The 26,353-nt window shown below is 61.4% G+C and overlaps 1 protein-coding gene across 2 annotated transcripts in view; it reads left to right on the forward strand.

The window, feature by feature from the left end:
* Nucleotides 1-26,353, forward strand: part of LOC122385086 (SH3 and multiple ankyrin repeat domains protein 3-like) — an 89,803-nt gene that overhangs the window by 15,656 nt on the left and 47,794 nt on the right. The window contains exons 1-2 of one of the 2 annotated variants that reach the window (XM_043373092.1): nt 11,717-11,776; nt 21,361-21,417. The gene's annotated coding sequence lies outside the window, so the exon portion shown is untranslated. Of the gene's footprint in view, nt 1-11,716; nt 11,777-21,360; nt 21,418-26,353 lie in introns of those variants that run through there. The other variant, XM_043373090.1, reaches the window with a different exon arrangement.

The following is a 26,353-nucleotide window of genomic DNA, read 5'->3' on the forward strand; positions in this document are numbered from 1 at the left end:
GACGGTAGCCGCCCTCCACTGGTTACGTCCTGGTGCAGGGGCCATGTAGACATGCTCCCCTTCGCTGAGCATCGGAAGATCCTTTGCACCTCTGTTGTAATAGACGGCCTGCTTCTGCTGGCGATCAGCTAATCGGCTGGGGACGTCGCGCACTGTCTTGGGTTTGAGAAGTGACTTTGTAGTTGGGAGCAGTGTGCGTGTGCGGCGACCGAACAATCTTTGTGCCGGTGAGCTACCGATGCTTTCGGTCGGTGTGTTGCGCCAGTCGAGCAGCGCCAAGTAGGCATCTCGGCCGTCCGCTTCTGCCTTTATCATGAGATTCTTGAGGATCTTCACAGCACTTTCCGCCTTGCCATTTGACTGGGGATATCCTGGCGAGCTCGTCTGATGTCTGAAGTCGAACTTCTCAGCGAATTGTCTGAACTCAGCTGAATTGAAGGGCGGCCCGTTGTCCGTCATCATTTTTTCGGGCAATCCGTGTCTTGCCATCTGGGACTTTAAGATCCTTATCACTTCACTTCCTCTCTTGTCACTAAGCCTATCACATTCAATGAAATCCGAGAATGTATCAACTGTCACCAGATACGAGTGGTTCTTGAACTCCATCATGTCGCAAGCTATGTACTGCCATGGTCGCTGTGGTATATCTTGTGAGCTCAGTGTCTCCCGTTGTTGTTTTCTACCGTACTCCAGACATACACTGCACCTGGTGACCAGCTCCTTCAGTTCCTCCGTCATACCTGGCCAGTATATCGCCTCACGAGCTCTTCTGAGGCATCCCTGCAGTCCGATGTGTGCCGAATGCACTCGCTCTTTCAAGATGTGGCGGATGGACCTTGGAATCACGATCTGCTCGCCTCTCAGGACAAGCCCATCCCTAGTGGAAAGCTCTTCTTTGACGTTGTAGTACGGTCTCAGCTGGTCAGATAGCTGCTTCTTGCTGCCGGGCCAACCGTTCTTGATCATTCTGATCATTTCTTGCATCTCTTGATCTTCTTCTGTAGCTTGTAGAATGAGCTTTGTCGTTCTGTCTGACACCGGACTGTGTTCCAAGGCATTCATGTTTCTTATTTCCACTTCGTCTGACGAAATTTCTTCTATGAGGCATACATGACCCCTGAGTTTGTCGTCTGTGGCCTCGGCCTCATGTGCTCGGCTGAGAGCATCCGCTATGTACATCTCCTGGCCACGTTTGTAGACAACTTCAAAATCATACTTCTGCAGCTGGAGCATCATTCTTTGGAGTCGTTTTGGTGCGCTCACCAGCGGCTTTTTCATGATCGACTCGAGAGGTTTGTGATCTGACTCCACCTTAGTTTTCTTTCCTTGGGTGAAGCGTTCAAACTTGTTGAGTCCATACACAATAGCCAAAAGCTCCTTTTCGATTTGAGCGTAGTTCTTTTCGGTCTCATTGAGATGAGACCTTGATGCATATGCTACCGGCTGGCCGTCTTGCATAAGACAGGCTCCCAGCCCATGGCTGGATGCATCAACCTGTACCACAACCTCTCTCTTGACATCATAGTACTTCAACACGGGATCTTGAGTTATGATCTCCTTGATTTTTTCCAATGACCGCCTGTGTACCTCCTCATAGATGAATGCATTTTCTTTCTTGAGAAGCGATCTGAGAGGTGCAGAGGCTTCCGCGAGGTTGGGGGCGAACCGCTGTAGATAGTTCACCAGGCCAAGCACTCTTTGCACACCTTTGCGGTCCTCTGGGGCAGGCATGTTCTTGACTGCCTTTACCTTGTCAGGATCTGCCTTCATGCCATTAGGTGTGAAGATGTGGCCCATATACTTCACTTCAGTCTGCCTGAGCTTCATTTTCTCCATGTTCAGTTTTAGTCCTACGTTTCTGCACCTTTCTAGTAGACATAACAGTTTTCTATCATGATCTTCCACGGCTTCTGAGTGAGAGGCACCGATCCCGTAGACGAGTATGTCGTCTGCTATTGCCATCACGCCTTCCAAGCCTTCGAGAGCTTGATGGAGTCTTCGCTGGAATTCTTCGGACGCTAGACACAGGCCAAACGGCATGCGTCGCCAGCGATACCTACCCCACGGTGTAGCGAACGTCGTGAGGTAGCTACTGGCCGTGTCCAGCTCGACATGCCAGTACCCACTTTTGGCGTCGCAGACAGTGAACACTTTAGCGTTTGCTAGTGCGGGAGTCAAGTCTTCTATCGTGGGCAGCGGATAGTGGTTTCGTTTGATGGCCGTGTTTAATGGCTGTGGATCGATACAGATCCGAATTCCTTTTGTGGGCTTGCTTACGGCTACCATGGCGGAGACCCAGTCAGTCGGTTCTGACACCGTCGAAATGATGCCGTCTTTCACCAAACGGTCCAGCTCGTCCTTGATGTCCTGCTTCATTGCTTCTGGAACCGATCTTGCAGCTAGTTGTACTGGTCTCACTGACTCATCAGTTTGGATATGAAGCTTTCCGGGTAGCTTTCCGACCCCAGTGAAGATATCTCGGTACTGCGCATGTAAATCATTTGTTGAGAAGTCTTTTTTCTCTGCTTCTTTGTTTGTGCTTCTTTCCGGTAGCGCTTGCTTGTGTACCTTCAGGTCTGCTTTTGCAGCTCTGCTCTTCTCAACAGCCCTGTTTCCTCTTGCTTCATTTTTGTAGAAGCCAGTCTCTTTGCTCTCATTTACATCTAAATCATTCACGTAGTCGATGTTCTCCGACCTTACTTCGATCAACTCCATTGTCTGCAGTGTGTTCAGCCCAAGCAGTGGGGTGAAGTCTTCGCGTACCACCAAAAATTCCACCACATATCTTGACCCATTCTTCGGGTTCAGAACGTCTATCTCGGCTTTGCCAACGACTTTGGTTGTGCTTTTGTTGAACATGACGAGCGATATATCACACCGCTTAAGCTTCTTCATGCTGCTGTCCACACAAGCTTTTTTGTAGACGTGCTGCGGTATTATGTTGGCAGACGCACCCGTATCCAGCTGGAACCGCTGTAAGTGGTCACTGCCGAGCAGCAAGTTTGCGAACAGCTTGCCTGCGTCTCGCGATGACAGAGCACCGATCTCCAGAGTCAGAGTGTTCTCCGTTTGGTGCTGACTCGCGCCGTCTTCTACACAGCCGTCCTGGACTGCATCCGGCTCAAGTAGACGCACTTCTGCGTACCGGCATTTCGTTGCAAAGTGGTTCCGTCGGCCACATGCTTGACAGGCTTTTCCCCACGCAGGGCAGCTCTCCTTTTTGAATGGGTGCATTCTCCCACAGAATTTGCACTCGCGGGGCCTTGGCGTTTCATGTCTGTTAGCCGCAGCAAGACCGCGTTGTACCGGGGGACGCCTTTGTAGTGCGTGCACCTCGGCGTTGGTGTCTCCGGCGAAGTCCTTCATCTGTTTTTGTGTCGCCTCGTGTGCTTTGACAACTGAAATAGCCTTGGCTAGAGTCAAATCTGGCTCCTGTAGGAGACGCTTACGTACAGACACGTCAGGGACTCCCAAAACGATTCTGTCTCTAATAAGACTGTCTTCTAGATCTCTGTAGTTGCAGGATTTGGCCAGTTTTCTCAATTCGGCTAGATACAACTCAACGGGCTCTTCGTTTTCTTGGTTTCTTGAGTTAAATTTGTATCTTTCAAATGTCTCGTTTTTAGATCCCCCGCAGAACTCTTCGAACTTCTCAAGTACAGTCGCTAGTTTCTTTTGATCTTCTTCATTTGGACACAATCCGTCCAGTACGTTCAAGGCTTCAGGCCCCAAACATGTCAGTAGAGTCGCCACTTGAACATTTTCCGGCCTTTCATTTAAGCCGGTTGCGATCGAATAATTATCCCACTGTCTTTTCCATGTCTTCCACGGTGCAGCCAGAGAATCGGTCTTTGACAGTGTCAGTGTGAGTGGTGGTGGAAGTGGAAATCCTTGCGCCATGTTTATCAACTTATTGAGAGCTACTCACTTATTCATCTAAAGTAATAGGTTCAATAAACTTCTGACACCATGTTACGTTTACTGTTAAAGCTGTGATTACTATCTAAGTAATATTATTCAGTTAATATTCAAGTAAGCAAAGTACTCAATTCATGATCTCTATATCTGTATTCTGACTAATCTATCCCGACATCGCCCAATAATACACACTTAGATTTTCTTATGTCGCGTGCTCTGTACGCAATGGGACCATCACTTCATATATGACACAATGGCGACGGACGGGCGCGGCTGTGTGACTCTGTCTGTTGACAGCGCGCAATAGCCAACTCGAGTTCGGGGCTCGGGCCCGCCGCTCTCTGTGCTGGGAAGGTCAGACTGCAGGCGGCTGACCTGCCGCCGCTATCAGTGCTGGGAAGGTCAGACTGCAGGCGGCTGACCTGCCGCCACTATCTGTGCTGGGAAGGTCAGACTGCAGGCGGCTGACCTGCCGCCGCTATCAGTGCTGGGAAGGTCAGACTGCAGGCGGCTGACCTGCCGCCGCTATCAGTGCTGGGAAGGTCAGACTGCAGGCGGCTGACCTGCCGTCTCAAGGCCGCCTGTCAAAGCGGGACTTAGGAGGCACTCGTTTTATTGCGCCTGATCGGATGGCTATGTGAGCCGTTTGTTTTCATTGCTATTTCTGTCAGCGCTCGCCGTTGATATCGACCGAGACACGTCCCATCCATCCGTCTGTGCAGGGTCGATGTGATCGGCTCGGCTGCTCTCCGTGCCCCTCTCCTGTGGGCACGGAGAGCAGCCGAGCCGCCGACTCGCCGCGTCCCAGCCCGGCCGCCCGCCGGGGACCGGGACTAGGACTGGGACTGGGGGCGGGACCGGGGGCGGGGGCGAGTAGAGGCCGCGCCCTCCGCGCTCCCGGCTCGGCCCACCGTCTCAGTCGGCTAACTCTGTTCGGCTGGCCAGTGACAGGCGGGATGGAACTGACTGACAGGACGGGCGGGACCGGACCGTCCGCTCACATAGCCTGAGGCGCTGTGCTCCGTGCGCTGTGGTCCCCATGCTGGGGTCCGTGTGTTGTGGTCCTCGCACTGTGCCCTGTGGTCCCTGTCACTGCGCCCCCAGCGCGCGGTGCTGGTCGGGTCGGTGGACGCTGAATTTATACATCAGCTGACAGTGTGTGGGACTGGGTTATCCATTATCGGCTGGCGCATCCGTGTCATGGCCGATGGCTGCAGCTCCACCGGCAGCCGCTGCACATCGAGTGCAGCCCTGCACCGGCGCGCCGGCCGGCCGAGTGCGCCGCGCTGCCGCCGCCCGGTGAGCGCGCGCGGCCCGCTGCTGGGCTCCGGCCCGCTCAGCCGCGGCCCGCTGCTGGACTCCGGCAGCTCAGCCGCGGCCCGCTCGGCAGCTCAGCCGCGGCCCGCTCGGCAGCTCAGCCGCGGCCCGCTCGGCAGCTCAGCCGCGGCCCGCTCGGCAGCTCAGCCGCGGCCCGCTGCTGGGCTCCGGCAGCTCGGACAGCGCCGGCGCGGCCCGTGTCGCGCCACTCGGAAGCGGGCAGTGTGATGAATAGAGAGCAGTGGCCGGTCCGGGCCCTCTTCCCCGACACAGGACAGTGGAGAGTGGCAGCTCCAGGGCGCAGCTCCAGGCAGCCGAGTGCAGGCTGAAATGACCCCCTGTTTGGTGCCGTCACTCTCGCCGATGGGAGACCCACCTGTGCTCAGCCGGTCGTTCGGCACACCGCCGGGAGCTGGCCGCCGCCGCCCCTGCGGCCTCTGTGGCAGGAATAGCGGCGCGCCGGCCTGCCGCGGACTCGCTCGCAGCGGCAGCGGCAGCGGGTGGAATGGCGGTGGGGTGGGCCGGCCGAATGTCTGGTGCTGTGTGGCTCGGACCACTCTGCCGGCGGAACCGGCCCGGTCCGGCCGAGCCGGGAGCTGCGACGGCGAGGAGGCCGGCCCGGCGGCCGCGGAGGGCAGTGGCGACCCGTTACAGGTGGGCCACCGGCAGCCGCAGCGAGCCGCAGCGGCGGCCTCGGCCCGGTCAGCGCTCTCACGGTCGGCGCACAGCCGCCGCGCCAGCCGCAGGTCGCCCAACGGTGGGCCTCCCTCGAGCTGCTCACTGGTGAACGCCCCTTCGCCGGCGCTCAGTTCCTTATAAGTGGTTTGAAGGTGTCCCAAATCGGACGGCAAATGCAGTAGTGACTTGTAAGCCGACTGTTTTCAGCTGGCTGCAGCGTGTCGCCGACCCGCCGGAGCCTCCCACCTCGGCTATTCCCCCACTAATCCCCGGCTACCGTCCGCGGCTGCCTGCCGTGTCTGTTCAGCGCCCCATTTCCTCGTGTACCTATACGTACCTACCTCCACTGAGCGGACCCAGCCATCAGCAGCTCGGTCGGCCCGGCGCCGGCTCGGGCCGCTCGGCCGGCCGCTCGGGCTCATGTTTACCGCTCGTCTCGCAGTGTCCGCTGCGCTCCGTTCTCCGGTGCCTGGACCATCGACCCACATCTCCGGCCGGCCGGCCCAGCGGCGGACCCACATCTCGGACGGACAGGGCGGGCCCATATCGCGGCCGAGCGGCGGACCGTCCCAGCTGCCCCGCTCCGACGGCTGCCCGCTCTGTCCCTACATCGGAGTCCACGTCGACTGAAGTCGACTTCGAACGGAGTCAGGAGTATGTAGTTTGGTGAGATGGTGTGCGCGAGCCGGCTCGATCCCTGGCGGCGCTCTGGCTTCTCCCAGCGGAGGTGGGCTGCCCGGATGCGGCTCGTCCCCAGGGATCCTGTGCGCCTGATGCCGGACCACACGTACGGTGCTGGTCGCAGCGGCGGTAGCCGTGTCTCGGCCGCCGCTGTCACTGTCACGGGCGGCCCGTGCCGTGACCGGCTGTGACCTGGGGCTGGCGCCGCGGCTCTCTGTGACCGGCTGGCGGGCGCCCCCGCCCCGCCCCGCCGCGCCGGCCCGCTACACGTATCCATATGCAGATGGGAGTGGCGGCGTGTGTGCGCACCGGCGGAGTGCAGCTGTGGACAGGCGCCTGAGACACAGGGACACGTCACATTGGCGCCCCTCCCGCCAACAGACGGATGGCCAGTCACGCTCCGGCGCTGTCGGGGGCCGCGGCTGACTGTGACTGCGACTGACTGTGACTGACTGTGGCCCGGCTCTGACCGCGCCCGGTCGGCTCGTCTCCGCCCGCGGCGGGCCAGCTCTGTCCGCCGAGGCACCTGTCCGTCCGTCCGTCCGTGGGCCTGGATCTTACTCGCCGTCCGTGCCGTGGACCTGGATCTTACCTGGCCGTCCGTGCCGTGGACCTGGATCTTACCTGGCCATCCGTGCCGTGCCGTGGACCTTACCTGGCCCGTGGCCGTGACTTGTGACCCATCGTTGACCCGTCAGCGCGTCAGCCGGATCAGCGTGTCAGCCAGATCAGCGCGGGAACATTTTGGAGCTCTCAAGATGCTGTGGAAATCACAGTGCAGGTGGTCTTATGGGGCCTTGGTCTCAGTGTCATGTTGAGTGAGCCGCTTGAAGTCTTTTAAAACATGCGGCTTTTGTCATGCACGACGTTCACGGATGAGCTCATTGGCCAGCTCAAGCCATGTTCAGTGCGTGACCGTGACATATTTTAGCTGTCTTTTGTCGTCAGCAAGAGGGATGGCGCTGATAAAATGTGGTCGCGACGTTCTTTGTTCGCGAGGTTGCCACACACTTATGACCATTGCACAATGCACAGGTTGTATGGCAACACAAATATAATGCATACCTATGTTATGTCCATAGGAGAACGACAGGGCTCTGGTGAAATGCTGAATTTCACCTTTTCGCGCGCTAACAGACGCAAAGCCGTCAAACGTTATAGGTCTTTTTATCGGTGTGTGATATCAAGGAAGAACAGACCTCTTGTGAAGTCGCTGCTGCCTCACTGGAGCTTTCATGTCACTAATTAACCATTAATCATCATGGGAAGACGCAAATTAACCTGTACACAGTGATGTAGGCCTTCAGGGTCATTTTCATATTATATGGCTCATTATTGTTTTTCCTTCCGCCCGGACGTTAAAAAAAAAACACTCAAGGTTCTTACTTCCAAATAATCAATTCTGTACTAGCACCATTTTCCTTCCACAACACCCGGAAAATGGTACTCGCGAACCTGTGAACTGTGAAGTCTCCTCAAAGTATGCACAGCGCCATCGACGTATCCCTTTCGACAGTGTCCATGACAGGCTAATTTCAGCGTAGGGTATTTATCGCCAGATCAGAATGGCTGCCACTTTCCTGCCTAATTGCGTTTTTGTGTAAAAAACGTCTGTTTTATTTTGACATAAGCCATTTGGGGGGGGGGGGGGATTTTTACTGACATATGCATGGGTATTGGGTATGATGGCCCTTGTATGTATGTGTCCAGCATGTCTTGCCTAGTGCAGATATGGGTAGGACCTCCACGCGAAGAAGGATCGGATTGTCCGAACGCTGTGAGTGCTGGACTAGTGCCGCGGGGGGGGGGGACAGGCTCCACCGGACGGTGGTATGTACTGCCCCCCCCCCCCCCCCCCCCACTGTGCACCCACCGCTCCTGCCGCACTCGTGCTTACCGGCTACCTTTCAAGGACGAACGTGGACCACCATCTCTGAATTCACCTTTATCTAATGAGTTCATCCCGTATCATCGGCTAGCTACGAGTTAATCTGATCGATGATGATGTCCTGTCCTTTGTTTATCCTATTTGACCCACTCAACAGTACCGATTCGATTTTCTCCCACGCTAGTAAATACTAAATAGATTTCCCGAAAGGGCGTACCGGCAGCAATTTGTGTATGCCTATTACCTAGCAATTGCCAGCAGCGGTCCACACGGGCCACTGGCCGGTCTGTCTCAGTCGCTGGTCTGTGGGCCGGTCTGTCTCAGTCACTGGTCCGTGGGCCGGTCTGTCTCAGTCGCTGGTCCGTGGGCCGGTCTGTCTCAGTCGCTGGTCCGTGGGCCAGTCTGTCTCAGTCGCTGGTCCGTGGACCAGTCTGTCTCAGTCGCTGGTCCGTGGGCCGGTCTGTCTCAGTCGCTGGTCCGTGGGCCGGTCTGTCTCAGTCGCTGGTCCGTGGGCCGGACTGTCTCAGTCGCTGGTCCGTGGGCCGGGCTGTCTCAGTCGCTGGTCCGTGGGCCGGGCCGTCTCAGTCGCTGGTCCGTGGGCCGGGCCGTCTCAGTCGCTGGTCCGTGGGCCGGACGGCTGCGGCCTTGGGATCCTCTGGCCGCAGTGTGTTGACGCGGGGGGATTGTGCTGAAAGTTGATAGCTGGGACGTGCATGGCCGGCGGTAATCAGCATCATTAGTGGCGTGCTGACCGGCCCGGGCCGGTGGGCGCTGGCGCCGCTGCCGCGCAAGGCCGTGCTAGCTGCCCCCTCCCAGCCCTCGACTCGTCCAGGGCCCGTCTGGAGGCTGTGCCAGTGTCAGCCTCTCAGGAACACGGCGGAGATGTGGGCGCCGGCAGCGCTGACGGGCGCGCGCTGCTGGCGGGTGGGGGTGGGGGGCCGCGGGGGTGACCCGGCGGCACGGCGGCACGTCTCCGAACAGCGCCCCCCCCCCCCTCACCCCGCCTCGTAGACTACCAAGCCCCGAGTGACTATCCAAGGGAGTCGATCAGTATGCAACTGGCAGACTCGGGAGCTCGGTCGAGTTATGTATTCTGGCCTGAGGAGGTGTTTGGAAGCCTTGTGAACGGCGGCGCACAGGAACGGTTCAGCGAGGCTTCCGCCTCGGTTCTGAGCTCAGCCATCCGGATGGCGAGCTCTGACCTCTTTACCTCGACCGACCAGCCAAGTCACCGTCTGCCGAGCAGTTTCTCCTGCGCCGACCATGTAGCCGCCAGTCTGCAGTGCGGCACCAGTCGGAGCTCTCGTGACGTTCCCATACGTCCTCGGAATCACGCCTGCTCGCTCCCACGGCCACGGGAAGTTCCGAGGCGCCGTCCCGCCGGCCGCAGTGACGCCGGCGACCTTCACGCCGTGCCGTCTTTTCCCGTCTCTCCGGCCGCACGGTCACGGCCGGGCTTTCTCCATCACATGCCGTCTCTGTCTTGAACATAAGAGTCGGGCACGACGTTATTCGTGGCGGGCACGGCGGCGCGGCGCGCCCGTCAGCTCTCGTCCCGGAGGCCGGAGCGCGCGCCCGGCGGCTCCCGTCCGGCGGCCCCAGCGGCTCCTCTCACGTGACGCCCGCGCAGCGATCCGTGATGCCGGCCATAACGCGGCGTCGTGACGCGCTCGGTGCTGATATGTCCGTGACGCGCGGCCATCCGTGACGAACGGCGGCGCCCAGTCACGGCGGCGAGTTCGACGGCCGCGGACCACAGCTTGTCTGGGGTGTCCGCCGCGGACGAACGGCCACGGGCGGCACAGACCATCTGTCCTCAGCAGACCTCTGCTCTCAGTGACCTCTGTCCTCAGCTGACCTCTGCTCTCAGTGACCTCTGCTCTCAGTGACCTCTGCTCTCAGTGACCTCTGTCCTCAGTGACCTCTGCGCACAGGCCAGTCCTGCCGTCACCTGACCCTGCCAGTGGGTACCCGATGTCACCCAGTTGCTAACAGTTGCACCCAGTTGCGACCTCTGAGTCATGAGACAGCGGAGCACCCTGTACGTGACCTCTGCGCGGCCAGGCGGACCGGGGCCTGCACGCGGCCAGTGACGGAGAGCCCAGGCGGTCCGTTAGCGCGGCGCCCGGGTAATGACCGTAATTAGCGGAAAAGCTGAGACAGTGTGCGGCGCGGCAGACAATGACAGGAAGAGTGCCGCGCGCCGGCGTCCTCTCCTCCGTCGGCAGGGACGGCCGTCCTCTCCTCCGTCGGCAGGGACGGCCGTCCTCTCCTCCGTCGGCAGGGACGGCCGTCCTCTCCTCCGTCGGCAGGGACGGCCGTCCTCTCCTCCGTCGGCAGGGCAGGGACGGCCGTCCTCTCCAGTCGGCAGGGACCGGCCGTCCTCTCCAGTCGGCAGGGACCGGCCGTCCTCTCCTCCGTCGGCAGGGACCGGCCGCGCGCCAGCCGTGCTCCGTGCATGTGCAGGGATCGGCCGGCTCTCGCCGCGGCGGCAGTCCGTCGGTCGGCGCACCTGGCGTGGGTAGCTCACTGTACATACGGTGGTAGGTGGTGGCCTTTCCGCGCTGCCACGGTACTCGGGTGTCTGCTGCCGGCGGCTTCGGACACCCCTTGGTGGCGCCCTCGGCTGTTCCTGTGGCTCCTGGGAGCGGAAAGCCGGCCGGGTCCCCTGCACCATGGTATTGGTCACTGCATGCGATCTCCGGGGAGTCAACAACCGCCCCCGGGGGCTGGCCAGCAGCAGTTCCCCTCTGACGGTTGGCGGGCGTCTCACGGCCGTGCCGTGCCGTGCCGTGCCGTGCCGTGCCGTGCCGTGCCGGACTGTAAGGTGCCGCTGTGCTGCCTGGCGCCGAGTACCGACCGGCCCTGGCTCAGGCCGGCCGGCGCTGCACGGTATTCCAAGGTCAGGCCCGCAGTCCCCATTCCCCGGCGCGGGGCTCCGATCGGACCCGTCGGCCCATATTTGGCAGCTCTATGCACGTGCCATCTGGTACTGCGACCCTTCCCCGAGACGGCGGCTAAACGGCTGCAGATATGCCGCCGGACGACTGGTGCCTGGAGCGCGCGGTGACAGCGACACGGCCCGGATCGGGAGCCGGGCTCGTGCCGTGGCACGTGAGTGACGTCGGAGCCGCGTCAGCGTCCGATCGCTCTGCTATCGGGGATTTAACAGTGTGATTGCTGACGGCGGGCGATAGGGGCGGCGGGCCGCCAGTGCCCAGTCACGGCTGGTGCTGTGAGCTGTGAGGTGCGCCCGCAGACGAAGCGCCGGTACGGTACACGGTTCATTGACAGGTGAGCGCTACCGGGGAACGGTCCGGCCCTTTGACGGGTGAGGTCATGTCTGGTACGTCTATCGCCAGGATCGCCGGTGGGAGCACTTCTGGGCTGTGTGCTCTGGGCTATGAATGCTCCGCTGTGTAAGGAATTCGACTTTTCTACCGAGGGGCGGCGGTGGGAAGAACCTCGGTCGTTTTGTCGGCATTAAATAAGAAAGCTGCGGCGGCTGCGGGCACTGCCCGTCACGACTTGGTGTGAACCTGTTGGCGCGGGACCGGGCCGCGGCCATTCAGAAGACGCTGGCACGCCGCGAGGTTCGGTCACTGAGCGCCGGTCTGCCGACGGCGCGGCCACCGCGACCCGATGGCGCTGACGGCTTGGCGGCTTGGCGGTACCTCTGCCCCCCCCCCCCGCCCTCCTCCCGCGCAGCGCCGCTCCAGTATCCGCGCCTCGCAGAGGCGGAGTTTCCATGCTTCATCCGGCGTTTATGTGGGCACGCCAGCGCTGGGCTGCTCGCTGACTGGATCTGCGCGATACGCATCGATGCCTGGTGGAGTCCGCTGAAAAGGCAGCTGCAATAGCTGCCTTTAACTGTGCTGTGACTGTGCTTTAACTTGAACCATGCTGTGACCCGTCGCTGCCCGTGTGACCGGTCCGGAGTTCCGCGGCCAACAGCAGGTGGACGGCAGACGGCCGGCGGCCGGCCGGGCGCGGTCAGACCGTGACCGGCCGCGCCGTCATTGAGAACCGGTTCTGCTCCGAGTGGCCGCTGCCCCTCCCTCTCCGTGTGTGTAATTATCCCGTCCGCGGCGGCTCTCCGCGGCGGCCGGACCTACGGCCGCTGGGTGTCAGCGACCAGCCGGGCCGCTACTGGTGTACCGGCGCTGGAAGTAGCTGCAGTCCACGGAATACGGTCCGACGAGCGATATCTGTAGCTGTCCGGCGCCCGCTGTTGACAACCAGCTGGTAATCTGCTGTGGTGGCGACGAATGAACTTACTACGTTAATTTTATTTTAACTCAAACAGCCCATTTAATGATTGTTGTTTAGGACACACCACTGATGTGGGCTATCTTTACTTCTGAATGATGACGCTGGCAGCATCTGGCAGTGCCTGCACGGCCGGCGAGGCGTTCGTTGGCGGCTGCCTGCCGCAGATCCCGCGCCGGCGCTGGGCGGTGGCTGCGCTGGGCGCTCGGTCCCAGTTTCGTGGCTGGCGGCCCGCTCGCTCCGCCGACCTAATGGGCCGTCCGCCGCTCGCCGCCGACCTAATGTGACCGTATTTCATCGACGGACCGCGGCGCGAGCCCGAGATGCCGACACAAAAACGGCCGAGCTGGTACCGCGGCCACAGGGGCTGGGGTGATACCGCGGCCACCGGGGCCGGGCTGGTACCGCGGCCACCGGGGCCGAGCTGGTACCGCGGCCAGCGCGGCGCCGAGGTGGTACCGCGGCCAGCGCGGCGCCGGGACGGAGTCCAGCTTGGTGCCATGAACCCTGTGCTAAATGTCGTCGAAACACGTGAAGTGGGGGAGCCGAGCAGCGCTCGGAGGGCGCCGCTCTGTGCTCCGCCGCCGAGCCCCGAACCCGAACCGTCCGACTCGCCGCGTGTCAGACGCCGAGTGGCTCCGCGCAGCCGGCGAGGCGGTGGGCGCGGCTGCTCGTGCTGGCCACTTTTAGCTGCACCCCGCCCGGTACCGGGCCTCGGCAGGAGACGGTTTTTGTGGCTGGCGGCTGTATGTGAGCCGATCTGTCCGACGGCAGCGGTACCGCGTATGTTCGTGGCCAGCAGGGGCGGATTGACCTGCCCGCCTGGCTGGCCAGCGACTCGGCTGACCTGACCTTTGCGACGGAAGCGTGGCGCCCTCGGGCTGACCGAATCTGCCTCGGACGGAGTCAGCTCCGCCCCGGGTCGGGACGTCCACCTCCACTCCCTGTCTGCCCTCGTCGGCGCCGACGGCCCGCGCCTCGGAAATGAACCCGACTCCGGGTTTGCTCGTTAGCGCTCGGAACCGGCGGCGTCCGCCGTCTGGACAGCCGTCCGGCCCGAGCGGGCGGAGCCGATCACAGCCGCCGCCGCCGTGGCGATGACGGGAGGCCGTCGGGGATTGAGGCGGCCGCCGACTGAAATACGCGCCGCCGCTGAGGGGACGACCCGCGGACGGATGTGCGCGGAGGGGGCGACGGCGACGCTAACGACGCCGCGAACTGTGATTGAGGTCTGGGCCGGGGACACCGGCGCACAGTGTGCCCGCCCCGCCAGCCGACTCGGTCCGCGGTCGAGGACATTCGATCGTGCCTGGGAGTTCGCGGCCTCAGCTAGGGCCGGCGGGGATCTGTGACCGTCGGGAGAAGCGCCAACGGAACAGTGATTAGACGGCGGTGAGACGGGACCTTTTTTCCTTTGGCCGCATCGGTGGAGCGGGGAAAACTAACGGTAATGGCGGCCAAGTCCCTGCACTGGGCTCGCGTGACGTCTGCCGGCCTCTTGACACAGCGGTGGGCACAAATGACGCGGACGGACGTGTGTATATTAACGTTGACGTCGATTGCCTTCCGCCGCCTTACAGTGACGCCCAGCTGCCATCCAACGGAAGTCCGGCCCTGCACGGAGCCCGCGGGGGGGGGACGCCTGGCTGCCGCCGCCCTTCACCAGTGGCAGTGCTCGGCTACGGTGATGGTGATACCATCGGGCCGATGGGCATTACAGTGGCCGGCCTAATGAACCGCCGGCCGACTCTGAGTGCCGCGCCGCCGCCGGGGCCCGGCTGGGCCGCCATCGCTGACGGGAGGGAGGGACTCTGACCGGGGCGGTCTCTGCGCCCACGCAGGCGGCGGCACCGGCGCAGCTTTCACCGGGCGCACGCACAGCGGTGCCGCGCTGTATCGGCCGCTCAAACACGCACAGTGCACACGGCGCCGCGGCGCGCGGCCGGCGGGCGAAGGCGCGCGGCCGACACGGGCCCTGGCGCTCGGACTCCTCGACTGGGACTCCGATACTCCTCTGACTGGCCGGCCGGCCGGCTGTGTTACTTTGTCTTGTTAAGGCCGTGTTACATTGCCGAATTTTGGCCACGACCCTGTCGCCGAATCCCGTCGTGTAGGAAATCGGCGAACAGTTTACCGACAGAGGCGAACAGTTCACCGACAGAGCCCGATTTGCAGAAAACGGGTGGGGGCCCCCCTAATCGTGCGCGGGTCGAAGCTGATCCATGACTCGGCGAACATCGCGAATGACTGGCGAATCTGTTGCGAATAGTCGTCGATACCTTGGCAACAAGTCGGCGCACGCAGCGACATGTCGGCGGCGACTCGGCGACTGTTTGGCGATCATGTTCGTTTATTATAAATTCGGCGAACGGCCACGAAATTTTCATTTTTCATGAAATATTTGTGGCGGTCGTGACGAACCGTAAAAGTCGCGCGGTGGACACCGACTGGTCTGCGAAATGCCAAGACCGTGGAAGAAAGATCCCGAATCGGTCCGTGACATAGGATGACTTGCATATTCGTGCACATTCGTGTACCAAAATTCGGCAGTGTAACAAGGGCTTTAGTTAAGGCTGTCAATTAGACATGAACCCGAAGCCCTCCTTGGACATAAACTTTGGGGGGGGGGGGGGGTGCGGATCGGTTCCGGGCGGCCGTGCCCTCAGTCGGTTCCGTCTGGGGCGGCTATGCGGCCGCTCTGTTTATTGGGCCGGCCAAACAGCTGCGCCGTGCAGTGTCGGAGCGGAGCCGAGGCCGTCGGCGGTGATCGGAGCTGAGGTGGCGAGGTGAGGAGAGCCGCCGACAACGCCAACGGGCGCGGCCGCTCCGGTCGGCCCCCGACTCTGTGCACCGTGAGTGCAGACATGCACTGGGTGTAGTCTGACCGGCTCCGGCGTGCCGGTTGGCTGGTGTCCCATGGTGCGTGAAGTAAACACGGCTACTCGTTTGGAGCCGTCCGGTGAACCCGATGGCTCCGGTGGGGCCGTTTTATCTGTTGTGTGCTGCTGCCGTGAGCCGGTCCGCCACACGGCTGGTCTGCAGTGCTCACTGCACAGTGCCAGTCGGGCCGGCGCCGTGCCCGTTCCGCGGCCGGTGCCAGGCCGGCGAGTGCTGGCGGGCCGCCGCCGGCCTCCGGTCCGCACTGTCCACTGCCCACTGCCCACTGACCACTGTCCACTGCCCACTGTCTGCTGCCCACTGCCCGCTGTCCACTGTCCACCGTCCGCTGCCCGCTGTCCAGCGTCTCGGGATCGGCAGAGGACGTGCTGGGCTGACGGTCATTTCCGCAGCACTGGCTGGCGCCGCTGCCGGGCTGCGTGGTCCACTCCCCGCCTCCCGTCCACTCCCCGCCCGTCCGTCCACTCCCCGCCCGCCCCACTCCCCGCCCGTCCGTCCACTCCCCGCCTCCCGTCCACTCCCCGCCCGTCCGTCCACTCCCCGCTCGTCCGTCCACTCCCCGCCCGCCGTCCGTCCACTCGGGGCGTGTATCAAACACACAGCGGCGCTCATTGAATCCTCTTCTTTCGTAGCGGACTACGGAAGCAGAGGATTCAATTGCCGCCGTGCCCATGCCTCCGCGTCGCTGCCGACGAGCGCCGCCGGTCGGCAGCGACGCGGCGCTGCTCGCCGGTCCCGGCGACGGCCCCGTGCTGCTCGCCGGCATTTGCATCATTGGCTCCAGTGTTGACGTGCGCCGCTGAGACGCCGTCGCCGCGAGATCGAGCGCCACTCCCCTCGCCGGCTCATATTTCTTTCATGCAGCCGTCTCGCCATTGTTTGGGCACGGTACTGTGCGGCGCTGGGGGGGGGGGGGGGGGGCTCCAGGTGAAGGCTCGGCGTCGGGCGGGCACCGGCACTCGACTCGGAGGCGCGCCTGACGGGCGACCACTGCGGCCCGACACGGCCCGGCCCTGCCGCCCGGCCGGCCCGTGGGATCGGCGGCCGGCGGCCTCTCGCGCAGTGGCGGGCGGCCAGCCGCGGGCAGTGTCCGCCGCCGCCCGCCGCCCGCCAGACGGGCGACGGCAAAGGTCATCGTCGTCAGGCAAGGCGTTCGGAAGGTCGTCCTGGGAACGATACGAGTGTCGTGGTGACTACCTTGGTGTTTGGAAGCAGATAGTAGGTCCGTTTGGATGCAGGCTTAAATAATTCTGTGATCAGTGGTTACTAAATTAGACGCGGGGTGACCGCAGACAGTGGTTTTTGATCAATAACCAACAGCTCGTCGGGTAGCATTAGCGACTGAGGGACGGGGTGACGGACCGGTGTAGGCGGGCTGTGTCTGCTGCGGGGGGGGGGTTCGGGGTGTCTGAACAGGTGCGCTGGCCGCGGTCGGTGCAAGTACCGGGCGCCGACAGCCTACAGGTGTTGGACGTCGGGGGCCGCGCCGAGAACAGACGTGGCGGCCCACTCTAACAGGAGGGAGCCCGGAGCCGCCGCCGTGCAGCACGGCAGCTGCGGCCGGGCACGGAACCACCGGCCGGCTGGCGGCCGCTCCTGACTGTCTGAGACGTAGTCACGGTAGATTTGGATGGCAGACGTGCAGTCTAAACGCCCGCACTGTGCGGCGCCACTGCACTGTGTGCCTTCTTGCAGTGGCACAGTGCATACTGCCGGTCGTACGTATCGCTGTGCTTTGATAACAACGCTCCGATAAAGGAGCCATGGATTCAACCGAGCTGTGTTCTCAACCGAGCCAGCCTGTGCTCGATTGCAGTTGAGTGCCTGCTTTGTCGTACGAACACTGGGCAATGAAGTGTTGTGTATCGGTACCAACTCTAGGCGGTGCCCGATAACTGCCGCGGTAACACTGCAGAGTTAACATGAGCTCCTATCGTCTGCTGAGCTGAGGGCCCGAGTTCTCGACGGTCGGCTCGTATAAGGCGGAGCGGCGCCACGTCAGCCACATCCGGGACAGGTATACTCGTGCGCCGGCCGCCTGTTGTTCCGTAAATGGCCCGCTGAATGACCCCGTAGTGTTGCGGTATTTACGACGTCGATAAGTATGGCGGGGCTCCCGTGCTCGCCTGGTCTCGGCGCTCTGGGTAGTTCAGAGGTTCGCCTCTGAGTGGGCGCCGCCCGGGGAATGTCTGCCAGCCGTCCTCACACGTCAGGGCTCTGACGGGAATAACGCGTCAGAGGGTACCACGAAAATACACGTATAGCTGTCGACTACAGGATGATAATCCACTCCTCAGAAGCTATCAGTTGACGGGAGTGCTAAGTGTGCCGTTTATCACGCAATAAAGCGTGTCGATTGTGAGCATTGGGACGCTATAATTTCAGTCGGGGGAGGTTTGGTCAATCGTTGTCATGTTTAGCATGTGCTATTTTTGGCAACCATGTGCCAAAAATGACAACGCTATCAGCTATTTTTGGCAACGATGAAGCCGATTTCACTCCTCAGCGAGGAAATCACGATTTTGGAAAGACAAGCACTGATTTTGGAAAAGAAGTGCTGCCACCTGGTGCAAGAAGAATAAACCTGCTTTAATATGGTCGTTGTTTGTATGGTAGGCATAGTCCAACGAATGCGTGACGAGGAGTGTGACGAATGCATGATTCAGGATGAGCAGCCGCCCGCCCAGTGTGAGCCGCCGCCGCCGCCGAGACTGGATGCCGGTATAAGGCCGGGTTGCATTCGCTGCTCTCCGGTACTATGAACTCGAGCAGTAATTGAAATGACGTATGGACGTGTGATTGGCTGGTGATGATGTGAAGGGTACCTGCGAGGTGTGAATCTGTGGCATGGCGGGGCAGTGGGCGAGATTGACTGACGGTGTGAGGGCGTGCGCTGAGGAATACAGAAACTACAGTGGCCCAAACCTCCTGGCCAGCACGCCAGAATGCGCATAGCATCTCAGGTCATAATCTTGCAAGAAGACTTCAAATTGTCTACCCAGGCTTAATTTACATGCTTTAAACTTTATGTTAGCGATGTTCTGACAAAATAAAACGAGCCTGGCTCATGTTAATCACGAATTTTCTGTATGTACCATTATTTTACTCGAAGAGGGCAAAAACGCTGTATCACCGCTAATTGCCGAAGGAGACTGAGGAAGATTTTGGAAATCACGTGGGTTGTAGGTATGTATAACGAAATGGCTGCTTCCAGTTTACGCGGTCAAAAGTGTAAAAATACGCATCACTTCTTCAAAACTGCGATGGCCCCTACCCCCGGGGGCCCATACTCGGGGGCTCTCCCCTCGGCAGCACGCTGAACCAATTTGCACTGTGCAGAACAACAGGGCGCAAGGAAAGTAGCCGAATTTAGTGCATTTAGTCTCATGGGATCTGCATATCTAACATAATTTCCCGAATCCCGTACCTAAATACTCGCTCCGTCAATGACGAAATGAATTTTAGACAGAATTCAATATTTCTCTGCACTCCTTACTGGATTTATGCCGTTAACAAAACGGTTCGTCGTTTTTCTACGAACCTATAGAGGCAGATTGTAGCTGTGCGCTCGACTGCCGTGTGTTGTGCCTGCTCTGTGGACTGTGCGTGTGAACCGTGCGCTCAGTGCAGGCGCCTCAATAGCGCTGCGCGGTCGGCCAGTCAGCGTCGTTCTCCCTCCTGCCAGTGACTCACCCATGATTCCGCACCGGCCTTCCGTGTACTGCAGGGCCATCACCATGGTCTGTACAGAAACCTTCCTCATTGCCTTTTAGGGTGAACATTTTATGCTTTCCCTGGTTTTGTTTTCCACTCCTAACGGCACCTACAAGCTGCCTATAGCTGCACAGGCCGTTTATGACATGGCTGGGGCGATCCGTTTCCCGATTTTAATAAAAGACTTTAGGTTATAACTAGGTAGGTATGTAATTCGCGTAAATCAGGACTCTGAAGCCAAAGCTGCCTCACTATGCGTGTTCGGGCTGATACGAGCAGAGTGTATTGGTTCTGTGCGATCAGCTGTCCGGACGTGCAGGCGGCGCCAGTGATGGGTCCGCGGCCGACTGGCGGCAGGTGACTGAAGTGACTGACGTCCGGGCCGCCGCCGCTGCCGGCACTGTGACGGACTGTGACGGGCGCCGGTCAGAGTCGGCCGCTGACCAATCGGCCGCCACAAACACTGCTCCCGCGGGGGCTGTGTCCCGGCGGCGCGGCTCCATTTCCAACAGACCGCCCCCCCCCCCTCCCCCGAGGGAGTCTGACCGACACAGAGCAAAGGGGAGGGAGGGGGGAGTCTGACTGCCCCAGGCCGGGTCGGCCGCGAGCCGGGGTGGCGGGCGACACTCGGCGTCAGGTGGCCGAAATGCGAGCGGTGCGGTGGGCGTGCTGCAGCGGCCTGTCGGTCGTCCGCGGGTCAGGGAGCAGCACGTGCGGGACTGGGGGATCTCAGTCCAGTGGTCGGCGGGGGCTCGGCGGCCCGGAGGAGCCCCGCGCTCCCACGGCTCCTCGGATGAATGCAGGCCCCAGTGCCACAGGGAGGTGGTAAGGTATCCAGCGGGCGGGGATCCGCGGGGAGGTATATGTATCCAGCGGGCAGGGATCGGGGGCGTCCAGCGACGCCGGCCGCTCCGAACGGGCCACCTGTAGGGAGCTCACGGTGGTCGGTGCGGGCTGGTGTACCGGTCGGTAGGGGGTAACCGGAGCCGGACCGGTACCAGGGCACCACCGCTGCACGGGCCGGGCCGGTGCAGTGGGTGGCGCGTGGCGCCGGCCGACACCGGAGACGGTCGGGCGGCGGGCCCTCGCCTACCGACCGTGGCGCTGAGCACTGAGCAGCGGGCCGAGTCCCGGCGCCATCGCTGACCCATATCCCGCTGGGGACGTGACCCGCCCGAGAGCCGCCCAGGTTCAGTCTGTGTCGCATGTGCCGTGACCGGGGCTGCTCCTGTGGTTGCCACCCGTGCTGACCGGGTATGGTGCACACTGCGCTGACTGGGCTTATGGTTTGTTTTGATAGCGCCCTCTTTCAAGCGGAGAGCGGAATTACGGAACGCGCCAGTTCAGAGGCAGGCAATGCACGGTTGTGAACAGACGCGTGTGGGGGTGGCTGCGCGCCCAACCGCGACTGTCGGTCGGTGCGCTGCCTCTGCGGCGCTCCAGAAGTTCTGCCGGGCGGCGCCGGGCGGACAGGTGGAGGCGTTCCGTTTCACGAGCTGCACCTGCTTCACGGTGGCGGCGCGCCGGGCCACCGCCGGGCAGAGCCCCATGGCAGGGCGGGTGGCCGGTCTGTCAGCCTCTGGCCGGTGTCGCCGTCACCAGTAACCCCACCTCGCGTATGTGGGCGTTGTAGCGCTGGGCGCCGTCACCAGTAACCCCACGTCGCGTATGTGGGCGTTGTAGCGCTGAGCGCTAAGCGTCTCAGACGTAGGCCGCGCGCCAAGGATCGCCGCGGCCGCGCCGTCCGTCTGGGCGCTGACACTGTCCATGTGCAGCGCCGTGTAGCCGCCGCTGACACTGTCCATGTGCAGCGCCGTGTAGCCGCCGCTGACACTGTCCATGTGCAGCGCCGTGTAGCCGCCGCTGACACTGTCCATGTGCAGCGCCGTGTAGCCGCCGCTGACGCTGTCCATGTGCAGCGCCGTGTAGCCGCCGCTGACTCTGTCCATGTGCAGCGCCGTGTAGCCGCCGCTGACCGGCACTCCCTCGTGTTTCAGGTTCCGACAGCCGCCGGCTACAGTAACGCAGCGTGACGGCTCGCCGCTGCGGCGCAGGTATGGACCGACAGCGTCACGCGTTCCTCGCCACGCGTATCTCATAACACGCGCTATAGAGCCCCGCGAACCGCGTAAGGCGCGTTATTTAATCCTCACGTCTGGCCAGTAGCGGCGGAACACCTTCAATTAAGGGGGGGGGGCACTGCCGACTTTTGGTCCCATTCTTTCCATGCAACGCCCATAGGGCTAATGTTAAAATGCCAAAATCAAAGGGGGGTGGGGCACGGCGCCCCGGTGCCCCCCCCGCGTTCCGCCGCCTATGCGTCTGGCATACCAGCCCGTCGCGTGGCGTTGCACCGCCGCGGACCGGCCGAGCGGGCTTCGAGCGGGGTGTGCGCCGCGCTGCTCTGCCGTGTCCTGCCTGCCTGACGGAGCTGCGTGGCCGCGCCCGCCGCACCGAACTGTGCTGCAGTCGCAGGCCGCTGACCGGTGCTCATGTGTCCACCGGTCCGGCCGCTATTCACCGGGCTGACATTGCCGGCCGGCTGGCCTCCGCACTGGTGACCTGTCGTCACTGGCGGTGACCTGTGGTGACTGGTGCTGACTTTAGGTGACCAGGAGGTGTTCAGCCTGTGACGGCGGCGGCGCTGGCTCAACCTTTCCCATCGGCACAGTTAGCCGACCTCGGGCCGGCGCGGCGGCCGCGGCTGCCACTTGGCAGGCAGTGTCGCCGGGCCCGCAGTGCGCTGCCGCGCCGCGCCGGCCGGGGTCGGGTGCGGCTCAGCGGGTCACTGGGCGGTCACTGGGCGGTCACTGGGCGGGCGCCGACGGTGGCGGTTCTCACTGCGCCGCCCAGCGCGGCGGGACGGGCTCCAGCGGGCGCCGTGACCGCGGCTGGTCCACCACTGGTCCGCTGCGGGTCCCGCCGGTCCACCGCGGGTCCCGCCGGTCTCGGCGCAGCCGGCGTCGGCTGGCTGACGGCCGGTCAAGGTGACCGTCGTGTCAGCGGCGCCGGTGACAGCGGGGCCGCCAGTGACGGCTACCGGCCGCTGGTGACAGCGGTGCCGTCAGTGACGGTTACCGGCCGCCGGTGACAGCGGGGACTGACGCCGTCGGTCCGCTCTTACACAGTCCCATTTGTGGGGAGTCGGTCGTATGCTGAACCGGCCGACTCGCACGTGACTACATAAATCCACCCGTGACGGGAGAGCTCCCAGTTCGGAGTGCAGCCTGTGCTCGTGCGCTAGCGATTCAGAATATGGATGGAAGTAGGACCGATCTGTGTGTTTCATTGGACACGACTTGAATGACCATTGCACAGCCTTTGTCTCTCATTTTGCTCGTGTATACGTCCGAAAACGAACGTGTTTTAACCAGCCGGTCCTTGCAATAAAAAACAGCGCAATGATTGCAATGGTCTCAGCGACATCCATTGCGCAGTAGTGCACTGGCGGTGCGCTGGCGCTGTACCTTGAACCATTGCTGTGAGCGCTCCGCCACCTTCGGCTGCCCGTCACGGGCGGGGTGACAGGCGCCCGTGTGTGACGGAGGGGTAACGAGGACCGGACAGAGTCGCCGACGCACCTGAGTCACGCATTCCGTCACCTGGCGCAACTGCGGAGGCCGGAGGTCCTTATTGCGCTCGAGCCCGAGCTCCTGCCGGTGGCGGACAGATTCCTGCTACGCGACTCCTGCGCGCGCCTCAGACGGCGAGACTGGACCGGCCGCCGGCGCAGCTGGCTGCAGCTGCCAGTCCAGGTGTAGTTCATCGGATGGCCCTACGTGACCGCTTCCCGAGGCCAGTTCCGTCACAGCGCCGTGTCCACACGTCACGGCGCCGAGTCATAGCTGGTCTTTGGGCGCGCGTCTCGACTGCACGTCCGGCCGGCGGGGCGACGGGCTCGGCCAGCCTGGCATGCGGCGCACGACGGTCCGGCTTCGAGCGATGGATGGATCAGTAGCCGGTGGCGGCCTGTGTGACGGCCGCCGCGCAGCCGCGGCCTCTGTCCGGTGAGGGCGCTGGCCGGCCCGTGTCGCTGGGAACGCCTCTCACGGTCTCACGCCTTGTCTCCGTGCGGCCCGCAGTGTCCCCTGACCGTGCTCTCGCCCCGTGTGTCTCTCTGTCCCCGGGCCGGCCGGCCAGTCAGCCCAGTCTGCGCGCCCCTCGGCCGGCCAGTCAGCTCAGTCTGCGCGCCCCTCGGCCGGCCAGTCAGCCCAGTCTGCGCGCCCCTCGGCCGGCCAGTCAGCCCAGTCTGCGCGTCCCTCGGCCGGCCAGTCAGTCCAGTCTGCGCGCCCCTCGGCCGGACCCTGCTCCAATCACGGCCCCCTGACCGTGCCGCGCCACTCGGCTAACTCGGTAAATCCAATGGGGGAGGCGGCGCCCCCGCTGGTCGGGCCGCACGGCACCGGCGCGGCGCGGGGCCCGGGATGCACCGTGGGTGGACGACGATCGGACGGACCGGGACCGGTCGGTCGGTCGGTCGGACGGACGGACTGCAGTAGGTACTGTACAGAGGTGCAGGAAGGGCCGATCAATGACCACTGACCGGCGCAATGCTGAGAGAAGACAGTGACGGGAGAGCTCGTTTTTAGAATTTCTAACACAGCTATAGTTCAGGCTTTATATAGATGAAATGCTGGGAGTCTTATAAACAGGACAAGCATCTACTCGGACCTGGACCCCGCTTAGGGCAAGCGAGAAAAGGTACGGCCCTCCAGGTATTAAGTGGTTGGTTGCTAACATCACAATAATCGATCTGCATTGATGAATAGGTACGTCTACTGGCTGATGAAAACCACTGCCGAAATGTGTGCACGAATCCTCTTCTCATTTCTATTGAGTCATTTTACAGGAGTGTCTCTGTCATTTAAAGTTATTACACCAAAAACACATAGGCTAACCAACCACTGTTTTGCTGAAGGACCGTACATGAATGCATTATGCAAGTACACTGAGTGAACGCGAATGCGTCATTTTTATATTTTTCTTATTTCCATTTCTATTGCTTGCTAAGGTGGTTTTCGGCCGGCGCTATTGATCCGATGTGGCGCAATTGGTCACAGCCGGACCACTGAGGGAGCGCTGACCAACTTCGGCGCAGGCCTGGCCCGGCCCGACTGCTATTGCAATCGGAGGCGACTGGTACGCAACTGGGACTCGACCATGGAAAAATGGTCAAAATCACTTGAATGGCAGGGTTCGTGCGGCTGAGTATTTCTTTATCAACACATTGCAGCGATCGTGCAGACTATGTGAACTCTGTGAGGTCGGATAAGCCGGCGTATTGTCACGCCCATTGGTCGTGCTATCGGCTGTTCTATCTGCTCGATAGCCGCCTAATCTTGTCAGCGCCGATGACGGCGATGCCGGTGGCTCTCGCCGATGGCAGCCCGGCCGGCGGCGCCGACCCGTCTGGGCTGACGGGTGGCCGCGCGCGCCGCGCACCTGCTAATCGCGTCCCCGTCCACCCATTCCGCGCTGGCTGAAATAAGCACGCAGCCGGCCTTGGCGCCGTATAGCTCAGCGGCTACCGACATTTCCCTGTTCACGTGCTCGGACCTCTGGAGAGAGAAGTAGCGTCGAACTAGGCACCAGAGGTCAGCCAACGCGCCCGAACAAAGCCCATTCTTGCCGTATTCTGTTCCATTCTTGTCGCTGGTGTGGTGCGATTGCCGCCGACCGCTGCCGCCTGCAGCACCGCGGCCATTCGAGGGGGGAGGGGGGGGGGGACCAGGCCAGCGTTCCGGCATTTTTACCCGTTCGCCGACGCGACGGCTTTGAGAAGGGCGCAACACACCCACGTAGGTCACGGTGGTGATTAGTGCCGGCAGTGGTGGGTGCCGCGGGCCCTATCGAAGGCCATTGGGGGAAGGTATAGGGCCCGGACCGGGGCCGGACTGGCCACTGGGGGAGGTAGCGTCCGGCCACTGGGGGGAGGGGGGGGGGTAGAGTCAGGGGTGTCGTTTTTCGAAAATGATTGGTAGGGCCCAAAGGCGGCGGCCGGCCATATGTGACGGGGCTTAAAAGGTAGGGTACCCCCCAAATCTGCCTTTCTCATCGGATTTCGGCCACTTATTTTTCGTCCTGGTCATTGACAAGACAAACCAAAATCTAAAAAAAAAACATTTTGAAAGTCTAGGTCCTCAACGAGCTCCATGCACAAAACGTGCAGTTAAATAAGCAGTTATAAATTTTAATAGTGTCGGAGGAATGCACGCCATTCTGAAAGAGGCCCACGCCGACTTAAAAGCACGGCTGTGCTGAAAGGGGCCAGGAACGGTTTTGATGGCCCAAGCCGAATGAAAAACACGGCTGCGGAGTGCGGGGCCAGGAACGGCTTTGAAGGCCTTCGCCAATTGCAGGGTTCGACAGACGACAACTAACGAGGTCTCGAAACACCACAATAGTTAGAAAGACCTGCTTGCCAAAATAAAAGGATGACAGTACGAGCCGGCATTCAGAAAGTTACATGCCCGACCATGAATAAGTAGAGAGATACATCATCGACTTATTAGACCAAAAAGTTCATTTATTCAAATAACCACCGCTAAGACAAACACATTTCGCGCAGCGCTTCGGGAGAGCCCTCAAAGTCTCCATAATCAAGTGGGTTTTGGACCCATCCCACGTCCAAGACGGCTGCTTTAGTCTCCCTGCAGTCAGCGAAGTTGCCACTGCTAATTTCCTTATGTTGGGGAAGAGGTGGCAACCAGAGGGTGCAGGGTTCGGAAAAAAGTGGATGCGACAACTCGAACTTCGAAGCCACATTTCATCGCTTCACTGATCGTCACCCCGCGGCCCGCGCATGTACGCAGGTGCGTGGCCGTGGATCAGGTGCACACTTTATGTCAGCTTCCCTGTAGCCTCTCCTCGATGTCTATCGAATGGACGCACATCATCAATTGTGCGCCCCTGTTTTAGAAAGTTGACAAGCAGAGACCCGTCGGCATTCCAAAATGCAACCACTATCACCTTGCCGACTAACTTCAACTC

The sequence above is a fragment of the Amphibalanus amphitrite genome, unplaced genomic scaffold (assembly GCF_019059575.1).
Source record: "Amphibalanus amphitrite isolate SeventyFive unplaced genomic scaffold, NRLGWU_Aamphi_draft 000207F_arrow, whole genome shotgun sequence".
In the NCBI taxonomy this organism is placed as follows: Eukaryota; Metazoa; Arthropoda; class Thecostraca; order Balanomorpha; family Balanidae; genus Amphibalanus; species Amphibalanus amphitrite.